This window comes from Cebus imitator, unplaced genomic scaffold (genome assembly GCF_001604975.1).
Source record: "Cebus imitator isolate Cc_AM_T3 unplaced genomic scaffold, Cebus_imitator-1.0 Scaffold27, whole genome shotgun sequence".
Classification (NCBI taxonomy): domain Eukaryota; kingdom Metazoa; phylum Chordata; class Mammalia; order Primates; family Cebidae; genus Cebus; species Cebus imitator.
In genome coordinates, this window is record NW_016107342.1 from 4295082 (window position 1) to 4314065 (window position 18984).

The following is an 18984-nucleotide window of genomic DNA, read 5'->3' on the forward strand; positions in this document are numbered from 1 at the left end:
GATTCATAACTTTTATGCTTGCAAAGCTTTTATTGTTAATGCATTGTTTTTTCTTTTTTGGTAAAGAATGAATCATTTTCATTTGGCAATGATTCTGACTTTTTTTCTTTGCAAGAATGATTATACTTTTTAAATCATTTGTGGGACTGAACAAAGGGCAGTGGTAAAAATAAAAATTATAACCATGATTCATCTTTTTCTAGAAGATGAGGATGGTACTAAATATTATGAAGAATCTTTCAGTTTTGCTTTAAGTGATGTGTTGAAGGAGAATTCACAAACAGATAGAACATTTGGACAGGAAAGGAAATAATCACATTTGATCTTTGCTGAATTTAAGAAGTTTACATTGAGTAGTTGTGAGGACAAAAATCTTCCAAGTATAATTCACCTCAAATGTCACTCTCAGCAAAGGAAAATCCAAGATTTGTAGGCCAGAAGTTTGTTCAGTTTTGGAATCCTTATAAAGGAAAACAATAGGAGATTAAAAATATATAAAACGGACCAAAGATGGTATTTATTTGGAATGAGAAGAGAAATTAAACAAAATATAAATTTTATAAAATTGACAAATAGTACAAGTATATCTGGAAAATATCATAATATTTTAAATTATAACTGCCTGACACATCTTTAGGATACTCTTCTCTTTATATTTTTGGCTGATTAGATTTTTATTGATTTTTTATGTGAAATGATTTTGTAATAGCATTTTCTATGGAAAGACTATGAAGATAATTCAGTGTTTCATCTAACATGGTTGACTGAAATTTGTTATTTTCAATAGTTGGGATGCCTAAGCTTGACCACACGCAGATGTACGACTGTGTAGCACTGTTGCCCTTTAAACACAGGACCCTAGGGCTGGGTGCAGCGGATCATGCCTATAATCTTAGCACTTTGGGAGGCCAAGCAGGAAGGGTCGCTTGGGGCCAGCAGTTGGAGGTTGCAGTGAACTATGATTGCCACACTACACTCCAGCCTAGGGGACAGAGCGAGGCCCTGCCTCAAAAATAAAATAATAAACACAGGAGTTTTGAAACATTCAATTTCACATAATTTCCAGAAAAAAACATAGTTTATCTGTAACTATATACACTGCATTAGTGATTCTTCCCCAATAAGTGAGAACTTCTGTTTTGGTAAGAATGATAAATGAATCCTCTACTTAGACTTTTACCCATCTGGTAGTTTGAAAAATTCTCCAAAGTCTAGCTTTTGGTTCTATAAAACTAAAAAAATGTTTCTTCTCTATTGCCCATATACTTCTAGAGCTGGGTGCTGTATGAGGCAAGTGAATTGCAATATACCCTCTGTACCGATCCCTCATCGTATGGCTTAGTTGGTAATACAAGCATTTCCGAAGTCATTCCCACGATGGAACAGACAGTGAGGCATAATTTAATTATATAAAGCAACAGCTGTAAGCCACATAAATATATCCTCTGAACCAAATTAAATGTACCCTAACTTAACTTCTTAGCACGATTCCAATAATGCCTGTAGCTACTCCGATGACGCCTGACATGACAGAAGTATGATCGAGACATCAGAATGGGAGGATCAGCAGCTTAAACAATTACAGCTTCTTAGCTGTAACAAAAAAACAAAAACCTTACTGTTGCCAGTTTTTCAAAAATGCATTACAGCGCCTCTCCCAGGCTGTGGCTGGAGGTCTGGGAAGTTAAGTGGCTCTGAGGCTTATGCTCCATTTGCTTCACCGTAGCTTTGCCTGGGCTCCCAGATGAGGTGGTTGTTTGCCAAGGGATGTGTGTGCGTGTCTAAGACACGAATCATTCCAGGGAGAGCTCCTATTCTAAATTACCTCCTTGGATCACCTGAGGCCAGGAGTTTGAGTCTGTAGTGAGCTATGATGGTGTCATTGCACTCCAGTCTGGGCAACAGAACAAGACTCTGTCTCTAAAAAAATAAAAATAAATGAATCAGCAAATTACCTCCTTTACCAAAGTTTGACTTGGACCATTAACAATTCATATTTTCCCTTCACCTTTAGCCTTTCCCTTGGTAGAGTCTTCTTTTTAAATGCTACATCCCTTAGGAGAGGTATCATGCACTTACTTCTCTGAGGCTTTGTTTTTCAGGGTATTTTCTTCCTTTTTTTTTTTTTTTTTTTTTAAGAAAACATTAGGATTTATGGGAAGTTTGGGCCTTGGACATGAATAAGGGATCAGCAAAGGAGAACGAGGGCAGAGTGAGCAAGGTGCATGAGGCTTTGCGTTGGCTGTGGCAGCCAACGCTGGGGTTGCTGTATCATTATTGTTACGTATGTGTTGAGGTAATTGAGTTGTATATGTGTGCATTGTTCTGCAGAGCTGCCCCATTTTCTCTACAGATTTCATATTTATTAAGAATAAAAACAGTGTCTGCTGCCCTTTTACTATTCTCTGAGGAGTGACCATCTACCTCTGCGCAGGTCTGCTATTAGACAGAGATGCCACCTGGAGCTGACCGTATATTTGGTGATCCTCACTTCACTCATCTCTGAGCTCGTTTATTCTTCTTTGGACCCACCCACCCTTCATGGCTTCTACTCCCTTGATGTTTTTTGTATCGTGCTGAGTATTTAAACAATGCATATGTTTTTAAGCAGAAATCTCATAAAGATAAACAGAAGCCTAATTGATAAAACAGATACATGTTAACCTGCCCGGATTGAAGCAGGGGGCTGGGTCATAAAGCCCTGGCCATGTGGCCTCCTTCTTTGTGACAGGTCCCTGAGTGGTTCTCAGAAGCCCTTACAGCTCCTGCTGAACCATGAAAACCCTGGTGTAGAAAGGTGACTCCTGGATAGACAATCAGAAAGCCTAGATTTTTATTGTGATTGGCATTTCTAATAGTAGTGTGACAACGGGCAAGTCATCAATTGCTCTATGCCTCAGTTTTTACATTTGTAAAAAGTGGACAATAATATGTTACCTTGCACAGCCTACATCAAAGTAAGGCTATCAGAACAAAATGAGTTATATATTCGAAAACCCTTCAAAGTGCTCTACATGTAGGAATTACAATATCACCCCCTATGTCTTTCCAAAAAATCACCTTATAGATTATTCAAGTCATGCAATCATAAATGAGAACATCTGAAAGCGTTACCGATGCTACCCTGTGTCCTTTATAATATCCCAGGTCAGGTAAGTGGCCATCTCCTCCCTGTATATATTGTCAAGGAAGCCAGGAAAATGAGAGTGACATTTCCCATGTGTAGTGGGACCAGAAGCCCAAATACAAAGACAGAAAGGGCAGTGACTAAGCACTACATGAAAGAAATAAAAAACTTACCAGGTGTTGGCAAATTTCTGCTGTGGCTCATGAAGCAAGTATGCTGTTGCTATGCAGAAACAGAATATTTGGAAGTGACAAATTAATCTCATTTTCAGGTTCTGCCCCAGTGTACCTGTTTGCAGAATGTGCTCTGTACATTGACAAGATAAAAGAAGATCTAAAGGGAACTGGAGAAAAACAGAACAGGCAGGGGAAAAATGAATGTAAAATACTTGGGCTATTTAACTTAAAGAAAAAAACTAACGATTACTCAGTTTTAGATTACTGGGGAGTGATCTAATAATTGGCTTTTAGGAAAACAGAGATTTATTGTGTAGAGTACAGTAGAGTTGGCACTCAACGAAGAACTCAAGTCTGTTGGAGTTCACGGATACTGGCCTTTAGGGAGAGTTACAGAAAATTGAAGAAGGAGGGTGCCCTATCAGGAACATTGGCCCATCTGCCATCAAGTCCATTTGGTGTCTAAATCATTTCAAAGAGATGAAGACATCTCTCATTTTTAGAGACATAATTGATCCTAGATGGGATTAGGATGGAATGACATGGAAGAGCTGGATCTGAGGCATGCTCTTGGAGAAGAGCTGATGACTGACACCAGGAAAATTCAGAGCCAGGAGGCAGGGAGAGGTAACTGCTTAGCAGTTCTTAAGCCTTCAGAGATGACAGAATCTGCTTTTGTTGTCTGAAGAGATTGCCCTCCACATTAGACAGATAAGGATGGAAAAAAACATAATCAGCTTTTCTTAATTCACTTGTGGGATGAAACTGGCAGGCAGCGGAGCTCAACCTACACATCAAGATAAGCTTAGCTTGTGGTCAGGCTGAAGGACTTGTCTTGAGTTGTTTCAAGTTAGTAGGAATGACTTCCAGGGTGAAAAGCACTGTAAGGGAAAAAAGATGTACAAAACACCGAATGTCCTCTATGGGTTTGTGGACAGACTTTCCACATTGTTAGTGCAAAAGATTTGTTACATTTTATAGAGTTAGTACACATGAAATGAATCAGTGTTCATACTTCTCAAGGTCAGAGTCTCATATACTGTTCACCTGAATCTCATAGACTAAGTAGCAGCTTGGAAATAGCTTCACCACGCAGGCCAGATCAATTTGCAGGTCTCTTAGAACACAGACAGATTTCCCGTGTCTGACACTGTCATCTGCCCTTGTTAGCCATTGGACACAGGCCTGATACCTTCTAATTTACTAAACTCATTTGAGAATAAAACATAATACAAAGAATTAAAGGGGTAAGAAAGAAGATTTAGCAGTTGCCATATTTTGCTATATTTTCCATTTATTTTTCTTTTGGGAAAGATTTTAATTGTTATATGGTCTAGTTGAAAAGAAATTTTACAGAACCTGTTAATACATAAAACTGGAGAACACTTTTCTTAATTATTTTAAACTATAAGACAAAGTCTGAGCAGCTATTACACTTCGTATAGTGAATTGTTAGAGGTCTTTTGAAATCAAAGAGTTATGGTCACCTTGACTTTATTTCATTTTTTCCTTGCTATACCTGATGATAAATCATTGCTTGGCATGCTCTAATGTGTACTTGTGTCTCAATTTCATGTTTGTACTTCATTTATATGGAAACATTCTCCTTTACAGAGTGAAGTCAGTGTACATCACCACTTAGCCCTGGAAAAGGTTTGCTTTTCTGGAATTTGGTTCTGCTCTATATCAAGATTTCAATGTAAAAAGGTTAGATTTCCACAGGTGGCTTTGCATTAGTCAGAACTGAAATCAGAGTCTATTACTTATAAAAGGTCATGGAGCAACTAATTCAAGACACATGGGGGTCTTGCCAAACACGATACATCTAGTTAATGGAAAAACTATCACCAGAATGTGTTGAGTGTTCTTTGCATGTAACATATCACAGTAACTTTTGACTGGCTATATCTGGATAATACCTAAATGGAACAAGACGCGGAGTAGAATTGGGATGCACGTGAAGCTATCAGACACTAGGTGGCATCTGTCTCTTTTTGAGTCTGATGGGTAGATAGCGTTTCAATTGGACTTGTACATTGATGGGGAGTGGACAATAATTTGCAATCTATGATCTTTTTTCTTTTATAGATTTGTGTGAACTAAGCTAACACCAATGACTCGTAAACTAATTTCAGTATTGCAAATGAGAGGTAGCAAGTTCTTGGGAGATACAAATAATCCTTGTGAGTACAGCAATTCTAAAACATATCATTTACCTAACCTTCTCAGCTTGGGCATTTAATATCTAGAGGGTTTTAAAACTTCATAACTTTATGAAAATTATAAAAAGGATTGACAATTTTTATAAAATTAAGCCATTTTATAGAATGATAATATAAATTAAGCCATTTTATAGAATGATATGTTATTATACTACACAAATGCTGATAAAAATTGGAAGTGTGATATTAATTTCCAGTGCCTCATGAGTAGAAGTTGGTAAACCTATGTAATCACGCATAGTTAAGTGAATAATTCCTGTTCTAAATTAGTCTGGTTTTCTTAAATTTTTAGGTTCTAGGGATCCTACTATGAGGTTCTAGGAAAAAAATAATCTTTTCTTCAACTCTTGTAAGTTTTTTGTTGAAACGGACCCCTGTGCCAATAGACAGATTAATGAGAGAAAAATAAACAAATTTATTAGCATGTATATTTTGTAAATACATGGGAAACACCCAGGAGATGAATAGTCTTAAAGCAGTGGCTTTAAATTCCAGATTATATAGCATCTGCAACAAAGAACAGTGAAACTTTAGAGAAGTGACAAGACAAGAGAAGACTTTGAATTTTCAGCGGCAGCAAATGGTGGGAAGGCAAATAAAGGTGAGTTAGTAAAGCTTGTTAATGTAGATTCCTCTGGTCCTGTCTCCAAGCTGACATGTGTCCAAAGCTGTCTTCAGCGGTTAACTTTTCTCTCCCTGGTAGAGAAGGGGGTCAGGATACCTTTTATCCTTGTAAATCTACTTCCTGCTTTTAGGCAAACAGAGGGAGGGCAGAGAGCTGTTCTGCATCTGCTTATTCTTAACTGCCTTCAGCTTAACAACCCTTCATATTTTGGGTGGCATATTCTGGTCTCCCACCATGTATCAGTGCTTTTCTGTGTTTAAGATGCAGCTGTGTTCTGAAGTCAAGAGTCTCTGCTTCTCTGTAAGGGCTTCTGTAAAATCTCTGCTGTTGGTTACGTTGCCCTGAAAGTGGCTTTTTTTTCTCTCCTACAGCTTTGTAGCTTTCTGTGTCTTTACTCGGAGCACACTGTTTACCTCGTTGTCTGCTTCCCTTAGTTGGTCCCTTGGTGGCAGGGTAATGTGGAATTTAAACTTTGCTCATTTTGGTAGAACTTTGTAAATGTCCAGATACAAGCTGAAAACTTGTCTCCTATTTTATAGAAATGTAGATGTTACATTTTGCTTCCAAGGAGAATAAGTCTGTAGACAGATCTTACATAGTTGGGCACAGGAGCTATGACAAAATACGGGAGCACTATTGACTAGTCCCTCTAATGGTCTCTTAGCCTTGCTTTGTTCCTGAATTTTCATCATGGTCTTAATTACTGCCATGGACCAAGTTATTGTCTCCCCTTACTCTCCATTCATATGCTGACATCCTAACTCCCAATGTGATGGCATTTAGAGATGGGGCCTGTGGGAGGTAACTAGGTTTAGATGAGGTCATGTGGTTGGGCCCTCATGATGGGATCACGGTCCTGTGAAGAGACACCAGAGAGTTTGTTTTCTCTCTGTCTCTGCCATGTGAGGACACAATGAGAAAATGGCTGTCCACAGGCCAGTAAGAGAGCCTTTACTGGGCACTGAATCAGCCAGTACATTGATCTTGGACTTTCTCATCTCCAGACTTATGAGAAATAAATTCCTTTTGTTTAACTCATCCAATCCATGGCATTTTGTTATATAGCCAAAGCAGACTAATTCAGTAACCATCATGTCATGATATTACTTTAAGGGGGAAAAAATAGCACACTTAACGTGTTGCTTAATGACAGGGATATATTCTGAGAAATGTGTTAGGCAATTTCATTATTGTGTGAGCCTCACAGAGTGTACTTACTCACCTAAATGGTATACATATATTTTTCATGTGAAAAACCAAATATCGTAACGCCATTACTGAATATCAATCATTTCCCCTACTTGACCTGAAATGCCAATGTCAACTACTGTGTATCAGGTTTCTATGTATGCTCCAATATAATCTTCTGGGACCACCGTTTTATATGCAGTCCACCAATGATGGAAGCGTTACATGGTGCATGACTGTACTTTTTAAAACTCTGGTCAACATGAGTGTCAGACTCTCTTGCTGACAACCCAGCCATCTTTCTGCAATTACAAGCATCTCAGGTATTTTACTCCTTAACAGTTTCATTTTATACAAATGCCCATCGTAAGAATCTCTCTTTGCAAGCCCCAGCTGGGAACCAAGAATGATTGTTTAGGTTGTGGGTATTAGTGATGATGGGTATAGTAAGAGGATGGGTTTCATGCTGATATTGGCAGAGGGTGCAATTGGACTCATTTAACATGTATAATGGTTTGCACCCTGCATTAAGGATGGTATACTTCAAAACTGAGACATTGAGGTAAATAAATGGATGACTACAAATAAAATATTGAGGCAGAAGATGTTACCATGTTAATGTAAATTTCTATTTGTGGTCACCCTGTACAACTTTTGAGACAAAATCTTATATTAGAATGTCAGTTTCACATAGACTTATGAGAATAGGCGAATGGCATCTATATAAAGAAAATCTGAAAAATCCTTGACAAAAATCAAATGCCAAATGCATTTACAACGCTCTGTAAAAAAAGGGAAAAGCATGAAGAAAATCTCATATAAAACAGGGAAGGGCCAACAAAGGCTTGCTAACATTCTCATTGCTGTTATCAATCTTCTTTTCTAGGGCTAATGGCTCTATATAAGACATATGCATTCATCTACCAATGACATCTGTGCAGAGCATGGAACAGCATAGATTTGTAATTGCTTGCTACCCTGAGCTAGGGAAAATGAACTTCTGACATTCTGGAGGAAACAGACTTTGCTTCCTTGGCAAAGTGAGGTTACACTCTCTGCTTAATGTTCTAAGTTATTTTGTAGACAAACGAAATAATTGGAGAAACTATATGTCTATTACTATTATACTACTTATAGAAGCAGAAAAATTGTTTTCAAAAACATATTTGGTGTATAAATATGCTTTCTAGGAAGCGCTCCAATTGCAAGTTTATAATCACTTAATGTGCTGGCAGATATAAAACTACTGGAATTCTCAAGGTTTTATTGTGCATTAAGGAGGAGATGAGTAGACTTTGATATCAATCTTTCAATGAAGAAAATTATATTCAGTACTATGCTGGGATAATCAAATCCTTCATCAGTGAATAACTTTGAGGACACTGAAAATGTGTAAACTGTGAACCCAAGCTCTTACTGGTATTTCTGATATAGCTTATCCTTTCTTATCCTTGAAAGCCATGCTCCCTCTCCAAGTGATACCTTAAGTTCATACCCTTTGTATGGCCCTGTATCAGTGATTGTTCTGATCAGGGAGCAAATACTGGTGTTTTTACTTTGTGACCCTTGTGAAAGCTCAGGAGTTATACTAAAAATGAAATGTTGATGGCCTCAGATGAAATGTGTCTCTTGGTCTGCTTTTGAAAATTGTAGTTAATGCATTTGCCTAGTGTTCCACTATTGGAATGCTAAGTTTGTGGGAATTATTTATATCCTACTGCTCAAGGTCATCTCCAAGGTCTGATTTTCCACACAAAAAATTTGCAACGTCTGGCATAAATGGATTAATCAGTGTGATGATGCGGCATTTGTCCCTGTGTTTTCTGGACTTTTCATGACATGTGTTTCCTCACAAAGACAAATGCCTCCAATAACAATAAAAGAATAACTGGCATAATGTACAGTATTACAGTATACCAGTATCAACCAGGGTACATTATTGGCTGCCTGCAGACTCTCCAGTGGAAAAAAATGCATTCAATAATAATGTAACGGATACTTATTGAGCACTTACTTTATTCCAGGAACTGCATACACAGTGGAGAAGACAGAAAAAGGTATGGCACAATGAAGCTTCATTCAGACAGACAAGTAAGTAAACAAATACATAAGGTATAAATAAAGGACTACTCCATGTTTTATTTATTTCAGTTATCTATTCTTATATAATAAGCCACCCCCAAATTTAGTGCCTTAAAGCAACTTTTTTATTTTGCTCTTTGATTTTGTAAGTCAGGAATGTGGACAGGGTGTGGCTGGGTGGTGAACTCCAATCACAGCATCAGGTAGGGTGGTGGATGGGGAGGATCCACCTCTAAGATGTCTACCACACTGGCACATCCAGTATTGGCAGTATTGGCCCCTTTCTCTTGGGGTCTCATCTTCTAGGGCCTCTCCAGGTGGCTTGGATTTCTCAAAAAATGGTTGCTCAGGGTGGCCATACTTTTTACATGATGTCTGGCTTCCAAAAGTCACAAAGCAAAAGTTGTCAAAATAGTGAAGGATGATTCTGGCAGTGGTACACTGGCATTTCTCATGTAATCCATCTCAGGGTACCTAAATTCAAGAAGGGGTTGAAAAATAGACTCCACCCTTAAATGGGGGGCCAGGGGAGGTAGCAAGTTTCCATTGCAGAACAGCAGGTGGGATGGAAAATATTTTCGTGTCTATCTTTGGAAAATACAATCTACTACATGAGTGAAGAAGACGTAATATGAAGAGGAGTGGATTGCAGGGTTGCAGGTTGCCCTTATTGTAGTTGTACCAGCCATGAGAAGGAGTAGAGGATGTTCTAGTTTGAGGAAGTCAAAATACAAATGGTCAATTGACATTCACATAATGTGCCTTTAACAATACTGATGACAGTGGTTGGATGAGAAGTGGCAAGCCAAGAAACAAATTCAACTAGTCTTGTTTATCCATCTTCTCTGAGCATTTTCTTTAGTTCATTCTTAATCATTTACACTTTTATGCCTAATTGTTTGCTGGAGATGATACATTGCAATAGTGACTGCTTAGGTATGGTTGCGGTGCAGGGTTCTTAAATCCAGTTCAAGCAAATGCAGACATGTTATCAAGATGGATGTTGCCTATAAAATCTATGTTCCATATAACTAGAGCAGAACTTGGTGTTGGCAGTACCGTGAGATGGAGCAGAGAGCGCATCAATACATTTTGCGATGACGTCCACGACAATCAAGGCATATTTTGTCCCTTAATGTTTTTGTAAAATCAATATGGATTATTGATTCCAACTCCTTAAAGCCTTCTTGGGAAGTTGTGTATACCGTTAGCAATGCGTGAGGTAATTCAACAGTTGGGACATTCTTATAGTTTCCAGGATTAGAATCCCTTATAAATCACCAGTCCTTGTTCTACCTAATGCTTTTAAGTAAATAATCCTATGATGTGCTGCACAGCATCTGCTGTATCAGTGGCTTTCGTTTTTTTTTCTTTTGGTGCATAAGTGTTTCTGGAGGTATTTGAAAAATGTAGACTTCCAGATTTCACATTCAAGGATTTAGAGTCAGTCTGGAGTAAGATCTGAGCATGTGTATTTGGAATACATGCTGGATAACGCTGAGGTAGATGCTCAAAATATTTACCACTTTGAGTTAGTAGGTTTATGATGGCTGGTGTCCATATGGACCTAGGAAATTTCTGCATCAGGCAAAGAGAATAAAGCATCATCTATCTATACGTCCTTTACCCCTGTTTTAGTCCATTTCGTGATGCTATAACAGAATACCAGAGGCTGGGTAATTTATAAAGAAAAGAGTTTGTTTTTGTTTTTTTAAGTTCATGATTCTGGTGACTGGAAAGTCCAAGATCATGGCACTGGCATTTGCTCAGCTTCTGGTGAGGGCCACGTGCTATGTCAAGACATGGTAGAGGCATGGACAGGTGAGTGGGTGTATAAAGAAAGCAAACACGAGGAGGAACAATCTGCTCTCGTGGTAACTGGTCTGGTTCTGTGGGAGTGAAAACTCAATCTTGTGAGATAACATTAATCTATTCATGAGAAATCTGCCCCTATGACTCACCTCCCACTAGACTCCACCTCCCAATGCTGCTGCATTAGTAATCAAATTTCAGCGTGAGTTTTGGCAGGGGCATACTACATTCAAACCACAGCAACTCTTTGTCTTTCTTCTCTGTCAATACTAACAGCTTAAGCTCTGTATGAGGGGTAAACTGTAGAATACATGCCTTAAAATGAAGGTAGTTTTGTAATTCTGACAAAATAACAATACTACAAATGACATAATACTAAAATACGTACTATTTCTGTTATTTTACTTTAGTTCCAATCCTCACATTATCTGATTTAAACCAAAGGAGCAACAACAAATCAAAGCTTGGATTAAGAAAAGGATTGCTCTGAAGGGACCAAGAGCCTACTCATTTACATTCACGGAGCGTTCTTTTAGTGTACTTGCTTTTACAGATAGACTGGTCCATCTGCAGTGAATCAGCAGGCCTGTTTACTTAGTTCTTGGCTTTCTTATAGTTCTAGAGAAATATCAGTGGTTGAGATAATTATACAGTGAGACTACAGTTATTGTGGGGAAATTGCCTTGTCAAAGATGGGTGCGCAATAATGCAGTCTCTGCAAAAAGCCATGCCACAGCCTTTTCATCGCTTTATTATTAACTCCTTAGTTACCAGTTTATCATGGTAACTAGGGTAGATTTTAAAAAAACATGAAAAGGTAAAAAAAAAACTCAATAACTATGCAACCTCAAGGTTACAATTTTTTATATTATTTAGATGCAAATTATTTTAAATGTTTAGTATGTCTGTATAATTTTAGCTCTTTCCCCTTCCTTTTCATTTTTCGTACATAGCCATGTTTACCAATTATTTGCTCATACCATGAAATATAGTTGGAGGTGGGTGGGTAAGGTAATCTGAATTATAGAGGCAGGGAAGGTAAGACATTTCCTTTTTCTTTCTTGGATCTTGTATATGTGTCACTTGGATCTTGTATATGTTTCAGCATGTATCTTTTTGAGTACAGTTATGTACCTGAATGGTGATGACTAACAAAGACTTGGTTTCTGGCCAGGCACAGTGGCTCACACCTGTAATTTCAGCACTTCGGGAGGCCAAGGTGGGTGGATCACTTGAGGCTGGGAGTTCGAGACCAGCCTGGCCAACATGGTAAAACCCTGTCTCTACTAAAAATACAAAAATTAGTCCAGCATGGTGGTTTATGCCTGTAATCCCAGCTGCTTGGGAAGCTGAGGCATGAGGATCACTTGAACCTGGGAGATGGAAGTTGCAGTGAGCTGAAATCATGCCACTGCACTCCAACCTGGGCGATAGTGACTCTATCTAAAAAAAAAAAAAAAAAGGGAAAAGAAAGACTTGGTTTCTGTGAATTGCTCACAGTCTGGTGGGGGAAGGGGAGAAACTGAAACGTAAAAATGAACAGCACAAATGTTGTGAAAAATGCTAGATAAATGCAGACTTGGATACTATGGGAACTAAGGGGAGGGGATACCTACAGAATAAATCATGCAACCAACCTGTCCATGGCTTCTCTGTGAATGACTTCTAGGCCTCAGTGGCTCAACTGTCTTGTGAAATTTGTGCAACAAGACAGTCTCATATCTGCGTCAAGAAGTACTATAAATTCCCACTGCTTGAAAATATATATTCTCCATGATTGGCTGACAATTCGTGATTACATAACTAGGTAGAAATAAGTATAATCTATTCATATGAAAATAAAAGTAATTGTGGGAGACATAATATTTTTTAGCTGTGTAAATTCTTTAGCTTTAAATGTACACATGCTTTTTGGAAAGTAGGTTCAGGTGGAAGAGAGGAAAGAAAGTCCGAGGCCATCAAGTATCTTGTTAAATGGATAAGTGGATGCGTATACAGCAAAATGGGGATAAAGATAACCAAGAAAGGGAAATGTACAAAAGCTCACCCTACTTCACAATTTTGTATAAGAATCTCCCTCACACTACATGTAAGCTCTGGCAAACAAAGACTATTGCTGCTTAAAGTTAAGGATGGCATGACCACAGAGAGGAACTTACAGCTTCAGCCAAAGCAAACCACATGGATAATTCATTGGCCCCTTGCACTGTTAAGAGCTGTGACATCCCTTCACTGTGACGTGATATTTGTCTTCTGACCTCATTTTCCTAAAACCGTTGTTTTTCCATTGGCTTTCTGGCTTCACTCCCTCTCAGTTTGGTATCAATGCATATAGACAGCTTTCTGACTCAGCCAGGGCTTATTTCTAGTGTTTTCTTTCAGAATACCCTTTGGTGGATAACCTAATTATGGGAATGGTAGCAGTGATTCTAGGACCCCAGAAACAAAGCACGCTTGAGATTCTAGCTCCTAGGAATCATAATAATCATTCATTAGATTAAGATCCTGTTTTCATAATTCCTTTGGGACACTTGTATCAGAAATTACCTGGTGGGCCGATTACAACTGTAGATTTCTGACTCTATTCCAGAAGAGAATATCTAAGTGTGGGCCCTGGGGATTGATAGGCTTGCTCAAGTTTGAGAATCTCTGGGATAGCTAAAACAGCAAAGTTCCATAGGACTACAGTGTGTGAAAAATTATTGCCAAACAATAGGACCCCCTAAAGGCTCAAGAGGGTCGGAAAAAAAAAAAAAAAAAAAAGAGAGAGAATTTCAAGGGTCTATTGAAGCATAGGAAGGAGAGTGTAGTCTGTTGGGAATCTACTGGGCTAAAGAAGGCTTTTCAGAAGTTGGGAGACCAGGGCAGATACTATATATTGAAGCCGCTGTCCCAACAAAGGACAGTTTATACACATGCACTGGCAGAAGTGGCTGCTGATTCCACATCAGAACTGATTTTTTCTTCCATTCCTTTGGTGTTTTCTGCACGCTACTGTGTACTTATCAGAGATTGCTATGGAGGGGCAGAGAAATTTGCCAGGGCTTCATCCTAATGAACCTTGTGATCTAGTTGGGGATCCACTTGGAAAGGAGTCCAAAATGGCAAATAGGTGCTAAGATAGCATTCAATTAAGTGGAATAAAAAATGAAGTGAGAAAGTACATATGTGAGTATTTTTACAAATAGTGATTATGGCTATGATCATCACTATAGGCTGTTAAAGGAAAGGTTCGACTTTCCCCTCATGCCAGGATCACTTGTCAGAATCTTTGTCTTTTATGCAGTTCTACTGTGTTTGCTTCTGCAGACTTGTGGGTATGTATGTTGCCAGGAATACTGGCAATGGTAGGGAAATCTCATGAAGCTTTCTTTTTCGAATGCTTTCTTCGCATTGTTGAAGGGCAAAACGAGCCTTGTGCAACCTGCCAAAATGAATTACAATTCCCCTTGGACTCCGCTCAAATTAAATTTCTACTTAGTTAATTAATTTGTTGCTGTCCTTGTTCTACCTCTTGCCACTGACTTTGTCCAGATGGTGCTGGGTTACAGCATCTAAGAATCAGACACAGGAATGCCAGGCGCTTAGTGAGATCTCAGTAAAACAGTGCTGTTACCTCTGTTATTGTTCTCATCTTCCTTTTCCTCAATATGCAAAGTTATATAAATATACAAAGTCATATTTCTTCTCATGGAATCTTAGGGTTGGAGGAATTTCAAAAGTCACCTAATTAAATGTAATTGATTTACACTGTATTTCTGACAAATATCCAATTTGGTGTCCAATCAATTCTTCAGTCCTTTCTACCGTATTCCTGTTTTCTGGGTCAACTCAGAACACTACTAGAGAACATGAAGAAAGCATGCAGCTTGGTGTCCCAGGGCTTGGTGTGAGTTCAAGTTCCCACAGAATTCTTCATACTGAAGGCCTGGGACCTTGGTTTCTTCTCAAATGTGAAGCTACCCATGGCAGTCTTGTCATACCATGGCTCAGTTTCTTCCTACCAGAAGCTGGAATCTAGCACTAGAGCTGGACCATGCCGTTTTTGTAGCAAATCTCATTTCCCTGTAAATTTCCCTTCTGCAGCAGTACTTGGAGCAGGCCTTCAGTGACTCCTCAAGCACACTTCTGCTTCATGCTTTTGGATACCTCATCTGGGGTGTATGTGCGGGGGTGGGGGGGTGGGGACGAGGATTTGTAGAAGCAGAAACTGAAATTCACAGGCCCAGAACCGTTGGCCTGGAGTCAGAATATCCAGATTCACATCTCAGCTCAGACTTACTTGTGGCCTTAGGCTGCTCACTTAAGATGCTTGAGCCTCAATCTTCTCATCTGTTAAGTGGGAACACTAGTAATAATTAAGCAGTTTCAGGGAGGATTAAAAGAGATGGTGTGTGTTGAGTGCTTAGCACTGTACCTGCCTCTCATAAGGAGGTCTTTTTAATCCCTTATGAACTAAGACTTCCCCCGGGCTTGGCTGGGGTTGTGAAGCAGGGAGACCATGATGAGAATCATAGGCAGTTGTTTCAGCAAGGATGTGGGGAATGGATATGAACTAGAAGTTTGCCTCTGAAGTCTCATCACCTCAAGCATTATCTTGCACAAGGAGGTGAAGATAGGGGTGAGGAGGAGGGCGAGAAGAAATTCTGGATCTGGACAACACTGCAAAGAGGATCTTTTTCCTTTTCTTCATCTCACGCACACCTGTTGTCCCTCCACTGCCTGGGACAGCCTCTTCCTCATTCTGATATTTCTCTTGAGCCTATTTACCGCCTTAAATGTATAGTCTCTTTGGATACGACAGATAATAACAAAACAATGTCACTTTCTATTCCCTGTCATATGGCCTTAGATCCTTTCACAGCATAGAATGGTGGCTTTGGGTGGGGAGAGAGCCCGTAGGCTGCATTTACTGCTCCCACCCGAGTGCAAAGCTGCCAGTATCCATCTTGTCACACTGTGTTTTTCTCTCACTCCCTAGCCCGCAGGGGCCAGGGTGAGTATTTGCAATAATGTCAGACACAGCCAGGTTCAATGTGAATTCTTGCGTGTCAAGCTGCTAATGACCTGCATCTTCACTCAAAAGGCTTTTCCAGTTTATTTTATTCTTTCCTCTGGAAAGAGAATTCCACCTGTTTGTAAACCCGATATTGAACAGCCTGCAGACAGAGAATCCTTGTTTTCCTAAATGGGACAAAATTTGAAATGTTGACATTAGTCAAGAGAGGAGGGGATGACAGGTCAAGACACACTTTTTAGTATGTTAGTGCTCTGCCTTAGACAGGTGGGAGAAAGCAGTTATATAGTTTACATCCATTAGAAGACACAATAGATGGAAAGTTTTTGTGTCTAAGAATGAGGCCTCAGAAAAATTTACTTTATGAGAAAATAAAGAAGTGTGTCTTTACATTTGTCTGACAGAACGATAGGGCAGAATATGTCTGGTGAAACACGTACTCACCGTTTCTGTCTGCGCTCAAACACAAAACACTTCTTTGAACAGATGTGTGGGCCTTTTCCCACACATCAGTTCTCCAGTGGACACCGACTGGGTATGCTATAATTTGATTTAATTCTGACACTGTCTACCTGGAGATAGTGTCAGATCCCACAGGGTAAAGGCGCAGGCCTGCAAGAATGCCCCACTTCAGATGCCAGTTGCAAGTCTGGGCCCTTCATACTTCTGACTGGCTATAAATTAGGGGTTCCCATGACCATCTCCTAATTTGCTTAAATTGTTACCCTAAAGGGGTCCTGATCCAGATCCCAGGAGAGGGTTCTTGGATTTCATGTAAGAAAGAATTTGAGGCAAATCCATAAAGTGAAAGCAAGTTTATTAGCGAAGTAAATAAACCAAAGAATGGCTACTTCATAGGCAAAGGGTTGGCTATTTTATGGTTATTTCTTGATTATATGCTAAGCAAGGGGTGGGTTATTCTTGAGTCTTCTGGGAAAGGGGTGGAACTGAGGCTTCCACTCCCTTTTAGACCACACAGGGTAACTTCCTGACTTGGCCATGGCATCTGTAAATGTAACGGCAATGGTGGGATATCTTTTAGTAGCTAATGCATTATAATGAGTGTATAATGAGCAGAAGCAGAGGTCACTCTCATCACCATCTTGGTTTTGGTGGGATTTGGCCAGCTTTGTTACTGCATGTTATTTTATCAGCAAGGCCTTTGTGACCCGTATCTTGTGCTGACCTCCTATCTCATCCTGGGACTAAGAATGTCTACCCTGCCCCACCCAGGAATGCAGCCCAGTAGGTCTCAGCCTCATTTTACCCAGCCCCTATTCAACATGCAGTCTCTCTGATTAAATGCCTCTGACATTTACCAGTTTATTGTAAAGGGTACAACTCAGATGGAAAAGATTCACCGGGCAAGGTATGGACGGGGAAAGGGCAGGAAGCTTCTGTGCCCACTCTGGGCATGCCACCGTCCCTGCTCCTTGGTGTGTTCAGCAACCTGGAAACTCATCAAATCTCATTGTTCAAGAGTTTTTATAGAATTTAATCTCCAGACTCCTACTCCCCCTTCCTGGAGGTTGGTGGGTAGGGCTGAAAGTTTTAGCCTTCGAATCCTCTACGCACTGCATCTTTCAGGTGCCTGTCCTCATCCTGAGGCTGTCAGGGGGTCCCCATCCTAAATCACCTAATTAGCCCAAACTCAGATGATAGAAAGTGGCTCCTTATCAATAACAAAAGATACCTGAGTCATTCAGGAAATTTCAAGAGTTTTACATGCTCTGGGGCAAGAATGGGAACAAAGCCCAAACATGTATCTCATTATCCACAATGTGCTATCCCTGACACAGCATCAGCCAAGGGAAATGAATGAACTTGAGAACCAGACAGAGGCTTTTAAATCTTGACTCTGACACTTTGTGACCTTGACTAAATTACTCATGTCTCTGGACCTCAGGAACACCACCTGTAAAATGGCGTGTGTATGCCGCCACGTGGGGCTTTGAGATTAAGTAGCCAGGGGCAGTGGCTCACACCTGTAGTCCCAGCCACTTGGGTGGCTGAGGCAGGAGTATCGCTGGAGCCCAGTAGGTTAAGATGGCAGTGAGCCACAATCCTTCCAATATACTCTAGTTTGGGCCACAAAATGAGATCGAGATCCCATCTCTTTTAAGAGGCCTTGGCCCTCTGGAAGTTCACTGAAAGTCACTGACATGAGGCATACACATTCATTTAACATGTATATACAGGAGCCTTCAGAATGAAGACCCAGCACCCCAGTAAGCTTCAGAAGCTTATATACCATCTTGAGATCAGGGACAGAAAGCGAGCCCAGAGCATGGCCAAAACCAGAAGATGGTGGTAAATCAGATTTCAGTAGCAAGACAGGTTACAGGAGGGAGAAAAGAGGATGCTTGGCTAGCAAAGGTGGTCTTGTTGTATAGATGCAGACTCAGTGGTAGCAGCCCTCAGAGACGATAGATGGTAAATGTTTCTTTCAGACCTTTCACTGTGTCAGACTCTCAGTTAATCTCTCTTAGATCCAGAAACGGCCTAGAAAGGGAAGGCTTGGCTTGCATTAATGGAGATTCTCCACAGATGCAAATTATCCCCCCTCAGTCTGCTGGCTCTGCAGCAGCCATTTCAAAATATGTCAAAGAAATATATTTGGGGGTAAAATATTTTGATCTTCTTCACTTCCAAAGTCTTCTTGATGTCTAAATCAGTCTTACACACTGGCAGGAAAAGCAGCCACCTTCATCAAGCTATTCGAAAGGAACTAAGAA